Source organism: Camelus ferus, chromosome 6, assembly GCF_009834535.1.
Source record: "Camelus ferus isolate YT-003-E chromosome 6, BCGSAC_Cfer_1.0, whole genome shotgun sequence".
Taxonomy (NCBI): Eukaryota; Metazoa; Chordata; class Mammalia; order Artiodactyla; family Camelidae; genus Camelus; species Camelus ferus.
Window position 1 is genome coordinate 26,483,858 of NC_045701.1, and position 13,846 is coordinate 26,497,703.

The 13,846-nt window shown below is 36.4% G+C and overlaps 1 pseudogene; it reads right to left on the reverse strand.

Annotated features, from left to right (window-relative positions):
- Positions 1-11,088: 11,088 nt before the first annotated feature.
- On the reverse strand, positions 11,089-11,631 carry LOC116664173 (annotated as a pseudogene).
- Positions 11,632-13,846: the final 2,215 nt, after the last annotated feature.

The following is a 13,846-nucleotide window of genomic DNA, read 5'->3' on the forward strand; positions in this document are numbered from 1 at the left end:
TTTCCCCTCCTTCTACCAAAGTATGAGAGGATTTTTCTCCAATATTTACTGTGGGAACCCAATCGAGCTCCTAGAGGTAAATCTCACAAAATTGTGGTGGTCCCCCTAGAGTTTTTAACTCAGAGTTGTCTGCACTGAGCTTCTAATTTGTCAGTTACAGTTCAGATTTTCCTAATTAGCCCTGGTTACCACAGTGGTTTCTACTCATGAGTCTCTGCTATGATAAAGTTGTTCATCTATGTATTTACCTGCTGGTACCTCCAATTTTGGAAGCAGCTGTTCTCCCTTTGTCCTCACTTCTTGGAGATCTGTAAAGCATTGTTGCTTTTGCAGTCTGTTCAGCTTTTTGCTTGTTAGGATGGAGTAGCAATCTCCAAGCTCCTTACATGTGGAAATGGAAACCCTGGTCATCTTCTATATTTCATTAGTGTGACATTTGCTGACTCTGAATTCAAGTTTAGTTGTGAAAAGGACTGTCCCCTCAGCACAGACTGCTAAAAGGGGAAACTTATGCAAAGTGATCTGAAGTTAGGATAACTAGGAGATTGAAATTGCCAATATTTTTTAGGGGGACAATGCTCTGTTCAGTTTCAGACAAGATGATTTTGAGGTAATAAGATAAAGTTCATATACAAGTGTCTCTTAGGCAGTTGGGAAGATGCATATGGATGCCTATTCTCAGTCCCACCCTATGTGTGATGGTTCAGAACTGGGCATCTAACACATTCTATTTAGGGAGGGAAGTGTCAAATGCATTTCAACTACTTATTTGAAAAGAAAAAAAAATCATCTAAACAAAGTAATATTTCCTGGCACATAAATTCTGATCAATTCTTAAATATCTATCTACTTACTAACTTACCTACAGCAAATTATTAATCCATGGTTAGTCTATCTTCCTCACAGCAGACCACCTAATCCATTTGTTCCCCTGTCCCACTGTTCAGCTGATGTCTTTCAGGAAGTGCTCATTAATATTTATATGTTCTTAAGCAAAATAAAATTAAGCAGTAAGTCTGCTTTTAACAAAACGACATAATATTCCAAAACTAAAAGCAAATGACCTTTGGATTATTTATACTCATACTCTTCCCCCATTGGCATAGAAATAGGAGAGTTGGTTTACGAACTGTGTATAAGAGAGAGAAACGATTATAGAAACTTGAATTAGTAATAATGACAGCTAATACAAATGAGGAAAGATGCACAGATAGAAAATAAACAAAGTAGACTATTTTAATGATTTAAAAGGAGGATTTTAATTCTAAACTTTATCAGTATTTCCCTTCAGCCTCCTGGAACAACACTCTTGCCCTGTGGACACACTTTCAGGAAGCAGAACAGCGAGGAGAGGTTAACTACAGAATTTTACCAAGTAAATGTTTCACTTCAGCTGCATCATTAAGAGTGACAGAGACATGGCCAGAATTTCAGATGGGTGCCAATTGTGACTCATGAATAAAAATAAGGAAAGATCAATTATAAATATTTGCTTGACAGGAAAAAAAAAAATCCCAGGAATAGAGGACACTATTTCCATGTCCAGACAGTTCAGTGCCAACTCAGCACCCAATTTATGTACTGAATTCTAACCTGAGTATATGTTTAGTCAAGCATTGTAGGTTTTTAAAATAGTTCTTGTGAGCTGCAGAAATTTGATTCATGGCATCCTAAGTGAGCAAGGCCAAATGTATATAATCTTGAGTTTATGAAAAGGTGTTTCATGTACATGGGCCTTTGTCCATTTCACCATCATTTCTCTCAACTCCCTACAACCTGAGGCTCAAACTCTCTGTCCTGCTTTCTGGATAAGGCCTGAACACTTGCCAAGCAGGAAAGACTCCCCAGAGTTTTGCCCTGAAATTCATTTCCTCTTTGCCTCTTTATCTTCCATTTACGAATTTTCAGCTCCAGCCAAAATCAACTACTTAAGCCTCTTGCTTTTCAACCTCCTATTATTTGTGCAAGTAGCTGCCCCAACTGCAATACTCCCTACCTTGGGCCCATCTATGTTCTCCACTTCTTCCAGGAAGCCTTTCCTGATTCTCTAGCCAGACATAACATCCTCCTCCTCCTCTGAAAACACTCATTGGCTACACAAGTTTTTTTTTGGCAAACATCTCCCATTTCCCTTAACACCAGTTAATGGTATGTTTATAAGGTGTCCCTCAAACTATATCACTGTGTTTCCCGTGACAAGTGTTCATTACAGGGCACCCTACTTAGGCCCTCATGCTCTGAGAACAGGGTCTAACTTGGGCGTAGGCTGGTGAAGCATCCTAGTCTCAAGTTTCATATTTGCAATGTGAAGGCCCAAGGGCAATACCTTCTTTGTGCCAGGCATTGTGTTTGAATCTGTGACTCTTATTTCTCATCTTCACACTCCTAAGAGATGGGTGGTCTTCATTGTTTATAAATCAGGAAACTTAGAATTTAAATAAGTTAATCAAGGTTATGCAGCTCATAAACATCTGAGCATGGCCTCTATCCCAGCTCCATCAGCCTCTATATCTTACTTGCTTTTTCAAGTGCCCTGAATATTTTCCCTATATTTTCCTTATTTGAACATTTATCTTTAAAAAATAGAATAATTTCTCACACAGAATGTATCTGAGTTTACCTTTTCTTTTAAGTACAGAAGCCCAAATTCTCTCTCTGCCTATCCCATGTCTCAATTTTTTTCCCCCTAATCACCCTCCCCAACACAGACACACACACACTCACTGTCTCTTTTTCTGGTGTACATGTCTGTTTTGCATGTGGTGGAAGTTTCCGTATACTTAATACAAATTTTGAAATTCCTTTCTGGTCACTCCAGGAACATCACAGGTAAAAACAGTAGGGTCCCAGACAGCAGTTGGGTGCAGTATTTCCCACCACAGCCCCCTAAACCAAGACCACTGTGACCCCAAAGCCATTGATCAAAGGAAACTCACTTCTAAGATTTACTCCAAGGAAAGGAGCTCACTCTAAGAGGTGACAGACTTCTTGTACACAAACTTGCTCCAAAGATATTTTGGTGTCAAGAAGGAGTGATGCATTTTATCAAATTCCTGCATTTATTTCTCAGCTTATTGTCTGACCCAAATCTTAGGAATTTGTAGCATGACAGGAAACACTTGCATACAGTTTCAACATTATCCCCTCACCCAGGAAGAGAGTATTATAAAAAGTGATTCAGAATGCAGTTTTTCCTTGGTTTGCATCCCAGTTCTGCTGCTTACTTACTGTCTGGCCTTGCTTCAATGTTATTATCTCTCAAATGTAGATGATATTATTGCCTATTTACAGTTGTTGTGACTGGGTTAAAACAAGAAGAATGCCTGTCTCAGGATAAGTACCCAAAATGTTAGCTATTACTATTATTATTGATTTCCCAAGATTTATGGTGACTATTGAATCACGATTAGAAGAAAAGAATTGAAAGACACTAAGAGAGGCTAAACTGATTTATATTATTTATGTTGGGGTAAAATTCATATAATATAGAATTCCCATTGTAACCATTTTGAAATGAATTGAGTGGCTTCCAGTGTACCTATAATGTACAACCATCACAAATATCTGGTTCTAGAACCTTTACATCACTTCAAAATGAAACCATACCTATTAAGCAGTCGGTCGCCATTTTCCCCCTAACCCTCAGCTCCTGGCAACAACTGATCTGCTTTCTGTCTCTACAGATGTGTCTAGTTCTATGTATTTTATTTAAATGGCCTTTTTGGTCTGGCTTCTTTCACTTAGCATGTTTTTAAGGTTTGTTCCTGTTGTAGCATGTATTCTTTTTATTGCTGAATAATATTCCATTGTATGGACACATGATATTTTGTTTACCCATTAACCACTTGATGGACAGTGGATTGTTTCCACCAAATATCAGCTTTGCCTGAAAAACATTAACTAATAGTGGGGCAGTAGAACAAGTGAATTATGTTTCAACTATTGTGTTTTTCCACCCTTTCACTTTCAACCTATTTGTGTCTTTAGATCTAATGTGAGTCTGCTATAGATGCCATATAGTTGGATCATTGGTTTTTTATCCATTCTTTTAGAGTGTAGGTAGGTGATGGTAACAGCTAAGTTAAACACCACAAAGCATTCTTAGTGAAATGTAGCTATTTTTTCTTCATTGAGCATTCCCCTAGTTGTGGTATGTTTTTGGTTAGATTTTCCAGAGATCCAATCATAGCTTTTGTAGAAGGAGAGTTTGGAGTTCCCTACTCCATTTTTGCTGATATCATTCAGTCAACTGATAGTATTTTTAAAAGATAGTAGAATTTGAGGAACACAGCTAGAGTTTCAACAGGGAAATGAGAAAAGAGATTGGGGCATGTGTTCAGGGTCCCCAAGATTACTCCCAGATTTGATGATTCTTTAGAAGAACTGAGCATGTAGTTGTACTCATGGTGATGATCTTTTATAGTGAAAATACACAGAGAAAAATCAAAAGAGAAAAGACACATGAGGCAAGGTCCAGAGGAAACCAGGCAAAAGTTTTAAAGAGGCCTCTCTGAATGAAGTCAAACAGAGTACATGTAATTCCTCCAGCAACAAATTACAATGTCAGTAGTGACAAGCTCACTAGAAACTCAGCGTCCAGGGTTTTTACTGGGGGTTAGGCATGTAGGCACCCTCTGCCTAACTCACAAAAAATTTATAGACTCCTCAGAAGAAAGCAGGTGTACAGTATAAATGGCAATTGTTTACAGAAACTGTTTAAGCATAGTTAGCCATTCTTATCAATTAGGGTAGTGGAAACCCTCCTGAAATCCCAGGTCATAGATATCAGCCAGTCTTGTAGCTGGTCTTTCTAAGATAGCAGTCACAGGCCTACTATACTAGTTCCTTTTTACATGAGGTACTTGCCACGTGGTATTAAATTCTGGGACATAAAGGAATGAAAAGTTTCTTAGGAAGCTTTGTAGTCTGTTTTGTGATACAATTTTCCCCATTTGTCTTCTTTTCTTTATTAAGAGATGTCAATAAAGACTTGCAGCCTCACGGTAACTGCAAGCAAAAACCTACATTAGATACATAAAAGAAAAAGAGAAAGGTTTCTAAGCACACCACTATAGAAGATCATCAAATCACAAAGAGAGCAAAAGAAGAATGGAACAAAGGAACTGCAAAACAGAAAACAAAATGGCAATAAGTATATACCTATCAATAATTACTTTAAATGTGAATTCACTAAAATTTTCAGTCAAAAGAGTGGCTGAATGGTTATAAAAGAAGACCCAACTGTATGCTGCCCACAAGAGAAACTGACTTCAGATGTAAGGACACACAAAGTAAAGGAATGGAAAAATTATTCCATGCAAATTGAAATTAAAAAAGCTGATATAAGCTATAGTTATATCAGATAAAATAGACTTTAAAACAAAAACTGATATAAGAGACAAAGGACATTATATAATGATAAAGGGGTCAATTCAACAAGAGGATGTAACATTTATAATTATGAGCTCAAAATAGGAGCATCTAATATGTAAAGCAAATATTAATAGGCCTAAAGGGACAAAGGCCACAATGCAATAATAACAGGGAATTTTAATACCCTACTTTCATCAGTGGATAGATCATCTGGATAGAAAATCAATAAGAAAATATTAGCCTTAAACAACACATTAGACCAGATGGATTTAACAGATCAATGTAGAACATTCCATCCCAAAGCAACAAAATACACATTCTTCTCAAATGTATGTAACATTCTTCAGCATAGATCATATGTTAGGTCACAAACAAGTCTTAATAAATTTAAGAAGATTAAAATCATATCAAACATCTTTTCCAACCACAATGGCGTAAAAACTAGAAATCAATTATAAAAGGCAAACTGGAAAATTCACAAATATGTGGAGATTAAAACAACATGTTTCTGAACAATCAATGCTCTAAAGAATTCAAAAGAGAATCAAAAATTCTTAAAACAAGGGAAAATGGAAATACACAGATGGAATCTTATGGGATGAAGTAAGAACAGTTCTAAAAGGGAAGTTCATAGTGGTAAATGCCAACCTCAAGAAGCAAGAAAAACCTCAAATAATCTAACATTGCAAGTAACTAGAAAAAGAACAAATGAGCCCAAAGTGAGTCGAAGGAAGGAAACAGATCAGCATAGGAATAAACATGAGACTAAAATGACAAAACAAACAAACAAAAAACAATGAAACTAAGAGCTGGCTTCTTAAAAAGATAAAGAAAATTGACAAACCTTTAGCAAAACTCAAAAAGAGAAAAAGAAGTATCAAGTAAAATCAGAAATTAATTAGGAGATAAAAAATGATACTGCAGAAATACAAAGAATCATAAGAAACTATTATTAACTATATACCAACTAATTGGATACCCAAGAAGATATGAATAAATTCCTAGAAACATACAACCTACCAATACAATCATGAGGAAACAGATAATCTGAAAATACTATTAGTCAGGAAACTAAATCAGTAATCTAAAACAAACCAATCAACAAAAGCCCAGAACCAGACAGCTTCAATGGTGAATTCTACCAAACATTTAAAAAAAGAATTAATACCAATCATTCTCAAAATCTTCCAAAACATAGAAGAACACTTTCAAACTCATTTTATGAGGTCAGCATTACCCTGATACCAAAATTGGACAAGAAAACAAAATTACAGATCAACATAGAAAATATAGATACACAAGTCCTCAACAAAATATTAGCAAACAAAATTGAACAACACATTGGTAGGATCACACACCATGATCAAGTGGGATTTATTCCTGGAATGTGAGAATGGTTCAGTATCTGTAAAACAATCAGTGTGATGCACCATATTAACAAAATGAAGGATAAAAATCTTATGATAATCTCAAAAGATGCAGAAAGAGCATCTGACAAAATTCAAAACTGTTTATATTAAAAACTCTCAACAAAGTGGTTATAGCGAGAACATCTCTCAACATAATAAAGGCTATATATGACAATCATAGAGCTAACATCATACTTCAGGGTGAAAAGCTGAAAGCTTTTCCTCATCAGGAACAAATAAGGACACCCACTCTTGCGACTTTTATTCAACACAGTATTGGAAGCCCTAGCCAGAGCAATTAGGTAATACAATAAAAGAAATAAAATGCATCCAAATTGGAAAGGAAGAAGCAAAACTGTCACTATTTGCAAATGATTTAATATTATATATAGAAAACCACAAGGACTCCACCAAAACTGTTAGAGCTAATCAACAAATTCAGTGAAATTGTAATATATAAAAATCAATAATATAAAAATCTGTTATATTTCTATATACTAATAAACTGCCAGAATGAGAAACTTAAAAGGATTATCCCATTTATAATTGCATCAAAAATAATAAATCTAGGAATATATTTAAGGAGGTGAAAGACATGCACACTGAAAACTGTAAAACACTGATGAAAGAAACTGAAGAAGTAACAAATGAAAAGATGTTTCATGCATTCATGGGTTGTAATAACATTGTTAAAATAGCTGAACAACCCAAAGCAATCTACATTTTTAATGGAATCCCTATCAAAATTCCAGTGCCATTTTTAACAGAAAGAGAACAAACAATCCAAAAATTTAGATTTATAAAAACTCCAAATAGCCAAAGCAACCTTAAAAAGAACAAAACTGGAGGCATCACACTCTCAGGTTTCAAACTATATTACAAAACTATGGTAATCTGTATGGTTGGTATTCAGATTAAAACAGGCAGACAGATCAATGGAGCAGAGAGCCCAGAAATAAGCCCATACATGACAGAGGAACCAGGAATTTACAGTGGGGAAAGGACAGTCTCTTTAGTAAGTGGTGTTGGGAAAACTGGACAGCCACATGCAAAAGAATGAAACTGAAATAATCTCTCACAGTGTACACAAAATCAATTCAGAATGGATTAAAGATTGGAAGATAAGACCTGAAACCATAAAACTCCTAGAAGAAACTTATATGGTAATCTTGGCATTTTTTTTCTTTTTTTGGGTTTGACACCAAAAGCAAGGGCAACCAAAGCAAAAATAAACTTGCAGGACTGTATCAAACTAAAAGGCTTCTGTACCTTCACGGCCAAGAAAACCATCAACAAAATGAAAAGCCAACCTACCAAATGGGAAAAAAGATATTTTAAAATTATGTATCTAATAAGAGGTAAATACCCAAAATATATAGAGAACTCAGACAACTCAATAGACAAAAATCAAACAATCCAACTAAAACATGGGCAGAGAATACAACTGGACATTTTTCCAAGGAAGTCATATTGCTGGCCAACAGGTTTCATAAAAAGATGCTCAATATTACTCATCACCAGGGAAATGTAAATGAAAACCACAATGAGATATCACCTCATACCTGTCAGAATGGCTGTTATCAAAAAGTCAAGATACAACAAGCATTGGCGAGGATGTGGAGAAAAAGAAACTCCCAGGCACTATTTGTAGGATTGCAAATTGATGCATCCACTATGGGAAACAGTATGGAGGCTCTTCAAAAATTTTAAAAAGACCTAATATATGATTCAGCAATTCTACTTCCAGGTTTTTAATCCAAAGAACACAAAAACACTAATTCGAAAAAAATATGCACCCCCATGTTTATTACAGTATTATTTATCACAGCCAAGATATAGAAATAACCTGTGTCCATCAATGGATGAATGGATACAGATGATGAATTGGATACATATACAAAGGAATATCATTCAGCCATAGAAAGAATGAAATCTTGCCATTTGGACAACATGGACCTTGAGGGCATTACGCTAAGTGAAGTAAGTCAGACAGAGGAACACAAATATTGCATAATTTCACTTATATGTGGATCTGAAAAAAAGTGTGAGGGTAGCTATAATGGGTGAAGAGTCAAAAGTTACAAGCGTCTACTTATAAAATAAATAAGTCATAGGAATATGATGTACAACATGGTGACAATAGTTAATAATACTCTATTGCATATGTGAAAATTGCTAAAAGAGTAGGCCTTATAAGTAGTTATTGCAAGAAGAATAAATTTTGTAACTGTGTGGTGATGCATGTTAACTTACTGTGGTGATCAGTTTGCAGTTTATATAGACACATACATATATATATAATATATCAAATCATGTTGCACATATGTTTTATGTCAATTATATCTTGATTAAAAATAAAGACAAAAATTTTTTAAGGCTCTGGAGTGGCATTTTGTTTGGTTATGACACAATGCTGAAGTGGATCTTAAGGTGTAAACATAAATTTCCGGTTTCATTCAGACTTTGGAGGTAAAGTTTTGGGGAGAGGTGGGGCAGAATGAGGCAAATAAAAAAGCATGTCTATGTTTCACTTCAGTGTCTTGAACATACGGAGCACCAGAAAGTCCCACTGTGGGCCTGGTGTCAAATTGTATCGAATAAGTAAGAAGGCGTTTTCCCATCTCCTCAGGGTGACTGCTATAGAAGCAGCCCAGGTCATCATGCTAGCTGCTTAGGAGTTTATGATCAGTCACTGTGAGGAGAACAGGAGACAAGACAGAAGTGTCAGCTGCTATGAAATGTCCACAAAAATGCACATCATACCCTTGGAACAATGGAAGACATGACAGTGGGGCAGCACATGCAGGATAATAAAAGGGGAAAACATGGTCATTTGCAAATATATGTGAGTCATCCATGAAATCCATCTTAGTGGGTTTGGGCTACCATCACAAAATGCCACTGACTGTGTGGCTTGAACAGAAATTTATTTTTTCACAATTCTGGAGGATTGAAGGCCAAGATCAAGTTTTAATTTCTCCTGATACCTCTCTTCTTAGTTTATAGATGGCCAATTTATCTGTGTCCTCACATGGTGTTTTTTCTGTTTGTGCACATCCCTGACGTCTCTCTTATAAGGACACCAGTCATATCAGATTAGGGCCCTACCCTTATGACATCATTTAACCTCAGTTACCTCCTTAAAGATCTTATCTCCAAACAGTCACATTGGGGGTTAGGATATCAACATACAAATTTTGAGGGGACACAATTTAGTCCACAGTACCATTCCACACCTATTCTATAGAAATCATTTTATTCACACACCCCCCATGCAGGGTCTGCAGGAGGTTGGAATTCTAGTGGGTAAGCCAAGTTAACTGTATTGTTATTCTTAATCATATTATACTTCCTTTCTAATAGCTCATCCTGAAGCTGCTTTCATGGTTAATTTGAGTATCTGAAAATGATTAAGTGAGCTACTAGCTCTTTTCAACATTTTTAGAAAAGAAGCGACACCATGCAGAATCTTACATCAAAGCCATATAGAACTGTCATTTTGCACCCAGACCACGTTTGCACCCAGAACTAGTTTGAATAAATTCACCATTTTTAGAACTACAAATTATGTAAATGATCATCTCTTTTTAACAGTATTTATAACACTCTTCAGGTTTTATAAATTGTCTCATATATGAATGAATGATTAAATAATATTTCTTTCTTACAATGCAAGCTAAATGTAGTTATGCTCATGGAGGGAAACAAAGACAAGAATTGTAGGTTCAAGTGAAAGGCTGATCTCCAAAGTAGCAGTTGGCATTTCTAGGTAGTTTTAGATAAAAGGCTTAGTGAGCGTTCTTAGAGTCTGTCATGCCTTCCAGATGAGGGAAGATGTGGTAGGCTGTATGATGGTCTCAGGCCCAAGGTTTGTGTCTCTACCCTCTCTCAGGATGTACTTAGGCAGTTGCTGGCTTTGTTATAACATTGTCAATTTAGCACACTACATAATTTTAACTGTCTTTTTTTAACCTCATTTAATCTTTTCTTGGGGTTCAACACTACAGATATTTCAGAAGTGAAATCAGCTGTCACCATGGTTGTCCAGCTCAGCAGGACAGCATTCATGTGGTGGCCCAAGTGTGTTTTTGCTGCTGGTGTTGGCTCACGCACACCATGGGTTTTTTAGGGTTTTGTTGTTGTTCTTTGCTTTGAGATTTCATTTTAAGTAGTTTTATTACAAGCTGTTAGTATTTAGGACACTTCAGAACACCATACCCTTCTAAGTTTTGGTAACTGGTTTTAAAGTGTTACTACTTGAGTATTTTTCTTATCATGACTTTCAGGCAAAAGTACTACTCAGTGATTAAGAGATATTGATTCGATTAAACAGTTTATCCTTAATAACCTGAGACATCAATCCATGGATACCTGCTGTGGTAGTTTTACAATATTTTCAAGTAGCTTTGGTAAGCTTGTATTCTGACTTGTGGGCATGTGTTTCTAAACCCAACATGAAACTCCCTCATCTGGCCTGGGCTCCTCACTGCTCTAAAATAAATCAGACAAACCAAAGAGCTAACCAGTAGTATAGTCCACATTAATCAGCAAGCTAGAGGAACACAGCATATTTACTCAGTATTTATTCCACGAAAGCTCAAGTGATTTGTATCCAACGAGGGCTGAAATATGAGATTTCTAAGCCATGATGTTGTTTGCAGTGTATACCAAAATCCTCTATTAATTGCTATCTGGTACTCAGAGGGTCCTTCATCCAGAGGCTTGTAACTCTTTGGATATGTCCTAAAGTTCCAAGATTCACTTTCCCTGCAGATACTGTTCTTGTTGGGTATAAATAAGCCCTGGGTGTAAACCTCCTGAGGACCACTGGAACCTTCCCCCTAGGCATGCCCAGACTTCCTCTCCAGGAAGTGCTCCAAACCTAATGAACATTGTAGACAGAACCTAAGGTCATTTTCTACCTTCTGGCATTCTCTGCATCTTCCAAAGCTGAACAATGCTTTGGTGATAGCATCCAGGGCAGTGAGTTTTGGTATTATTGTGTCTAATTCTCTGTGATTTGGAATTTTTATGGAGCATGTATTGACCTAGGCCCACTTAACTATCTAAAGCCTCAGCCTAGGGGTAATAAATAAGATTAATATGGCATTTAAGATAAGTGGCACTGGGCATTCTCTCCATTGATTGTGGAATGTGTTAAGGTTGTCTTTCATGTCCACATAAGAGAAGAAAAAGGAAAGCTTAAAGGAAAGGACTCATTAAAAGTCCTTTGTCTAAAAACCTTGGGAAGTTTGACATCCTATTCTTCCTGACCTCTGAGTGATCACTAATATAGCCAGGGATAATGTTTTCAATGTCACAGTTTGAACATGGCCCAATATTTTAAATTAAATCCACAGATTAAGCCTTCTTATAAATTTCCTGGTTCTGTTGCCTTACATTATTGGATATATTTCTGTTTCCTTTGCTTTCATAGACCTAAATAATGAAAACTCTTTATAGTTCATCCAAAGCTCACTGACTCTGACATGTGGTATTCACATTTTTTGAGTAATTTCCAGGGTACTTCCTATTTTTCTGCTGAGTTGTATGCCAAGATAACTTTTGGAAGGTGCAGCAGCCTGAGTAATTGGCAATTACCCAGGTTTGTGTTAGATATGTTATAGAGGTGTTTCTGTAAATTAGGAATCCATGCAAACAGGTAAATTTCATTATTTAATAATAATTCTCATTGGGGGTGTTCCTTTACTTTGTCTCCCTTTTTCACATATTTATATGAAATTGCCTCAAATGATGCTTTCCTTTTTCTCTGAAAGAGCCCATCAATAGATGTCCAAAGACAGCCATAATTAGGTAAGCTGGCCAATTAAATAAGGAAACACAATATCTTGTTAGCAATTGGCATCAACTGTTGGGTGACATTTTGATAAACTGCTTCAATATAGTGTATAGCACTTTGGTGCCTTTTCACTTCTTAAAAGGTCACAGTCTCTGAAAAGTAACATCGAGATAGCTGATATTTAAAGGGTATAGGAAAATTCAAATAAATAGCCTGTTTCACGTCTAGATTGCTCTTCTCAATAAAATCCCTGACAGTCTACTTGGCTTTTTTTGTTTTGTTTTTGTACCTGTTAGGGGTCCCATTATTTTCAGGGGAAGATGATACATCTTTTTCTCTCTAATCCAGATTAGCTATCACTTGAAGTCTCAATCCATATTGTCAATAAAGAATTTAACAGTTGACTCAGTTGGGAAGATCTGTTTGGTTACAAGTGGCTCCCTTCCTGAGAAAGAACCAAAGATACTTCTACACCAATACCCATTAGTGAGACTTTCAGGAAACTTCTTCAAACCACTGTGAGGAGTGTGCACCACATTGCTCACGGGTGGAAATCAGTCACCTCCATCAAGACTCTAGGTTAGTGTTTCTTACAATATGACCCCACAAACCATCTGCCTTAAAACAGCACCTGAAATGCTTTATCCAAAATGCAGATCCTTGAGTCAAAGTCCAGATCAACTGAATCAGACTCACTGAAGGCGGAGATGAGGATGCCTTGTTTTTACAAGATCTCCAGGTAATTCTTAAGTGTACCTTTGAAAATTGGAGCTGTTTGCCATAAATATGTGGTCTGACCACTGGGGGAGAGGACTTTGAGCTAGGTCCTGCCTCTCTTCCTTTACACATATTAAACTTCTCATGTTCCATCTAGCAGAAAAATCACTTCTATTTCTAATACAACTTTAAAACGAAAAAAAAAAAAAACCAACAACAACAACAAAAAAAACAAGTTGCCTTTTTCCAAAGTGACTCATCTTTTATTTTTGCCCAGATGGATGCAAAGGATCTGTTTTGCACATTGTGTGATGCTCGTGAACATTTTGGGGATGTGTATAACGTCATCATTTTATTAGGAGTGGATAATTTTTCTTTTCAATTGTCCTCGGTAGTGTATGAAGTGCCACATAAACTTCTTTTACAGCCTTGTTAGAAAGGTCAGAGTTGGAACAAATTCATGTCTGGGTGTGAGCAGAGTGTGATCAGGGCTTTGCTAAACAGGAATTGGTTGAATCAGCCAGTGGTCCCATTGGTCAGTCAGTGG